The sequence below is a fragment of the Chrysochloris asiatica genome, unplaced genomic scaffold (genome assembly GCF_000296735.1).
Source record: "Chrysochloris asiatica unplaced genomic scaffold, ChrAsi1.0 scaffold00045, whole genome shotgun sequence".
Lineage (NCBI taxonomy): Eukaryota > Metazoa > Chordata > Mammalia > Afrosoricida > Chrysochloridae > Chrysochloris > Chrysochloris asiatica.
The window spans coordinates 6,566,148-6,567,614 of NW_006408563.1; positions in this window are offsets into that span (position 1 = coordinate 6,566,148).

Here is a 1,467-nt window from a genome sequence, read left to right on the forward strand (position 1 = left end):
AAACAACTCCATGACACTTCACCACAATGACTATTGATAGTAAAAATCTTGTCATGTGTTCATCAGGCTTTGTATAGTCTTTTTAAAGAAAAGTCTATTCATATTATTTGCCATTTTTAAGTTGAGTTGTTTTATTGCTGGGTTACAAGAGTTATTTATATATTTTCGATACAAATTCCTTATCAAATATATGATTTGCAAACATTTTCACCTGTTCTATGGCTTATTCTTGATACTGGTTTAAAAGCACCCCCAATTTGGCTTAGCAAAAGGAGCCCTGGTGGCACAGCAGTTAAGCACCCAGCTGCTAACAAAAAGACTAGCAGTTCTGACCCAATGGATCTGCAAAAGAAAAACACAGCTATCTATCTGCTCCCATGGATGTTGTTGTTAGGCGCCGCTGGGTCAGTTCCAACTCAGAGAAACCTTATGCACAACAGAATGAAACTGACATTACAGCCTGAGGAAGCCAATGGGGCAGTTCTACTCTGTCACTTGGGGTCACTATGAGTTGGAACCCACTGGACTGCACCACCACCAACAGAAACCTGGTTTAATAAACGTCTCAAACTTATAATTACCTGAGAAACTTTAGAAACCTTTAGGGATCCAGGCATCAGCCTTTTTAAATCAGGTGACTAGAATCAGATGATTCTAACTTGCAGCCAAGTTGGAGAACCAAGGATCTACCAGAAGAAGCTATACTTCTTATCCAGAAATCCATGGGTCTTAACAGGCTTGTCCTGCATTATTTTCTCATTTCAAAATTTTCTTAATTGTTGTTATTAGGTGCCATTGTGTCCATTCCAATTCATAGCGACACTATGCACAACAGATCAAAACACTGCCTGGCTCTGTGTCATCCTCACAAGTGTTAAGGTTAAGCCCAGTGTTGCTGCCACTGTGTCAATCTACTCTGTAGGGAGTCTTCCTCTTTTGCACTGACCCTTCACTTAACCAAACATGATGTCCTTCTCTAGGGACTGGTCCCTCCTGGCAACATGTCCAAAGTATAACAGATGAAATCTCACCATCCTGGCTTCTAAAGAGCACTCTGGCTGTACTTCTTCCAAGACAGATTTGTTTGTTCTTCTGGCAGTCCAGGGTACTTTCAATATTCTTCACAAACACCAGACATCAAATGCATAAATTCCTTTTTGGTCTTCCATATTCATTGTCCAACTTTCATATTCATATGAAGCTATTGAAAATATCACAGCATGGGTCAGGCTCACATTAGCCTCCAAATGATATCTTTGCTCTTGAACACTTTAAAGAGATCTTTTGCAATAAATTTGTTCTGCCTAATACAATATGTCATTTGATTTCTTGACTGCTGCTCCCATGAGTATTAATTATGGATCCATGCAAAATGAAACCTTTGACAACTTCAAATTTTTCTCTCTTGATTTTGATGTTATTTGTTAGTCTAGGTGTGAAGATTTTAATTTTCTTTACAATGAGATG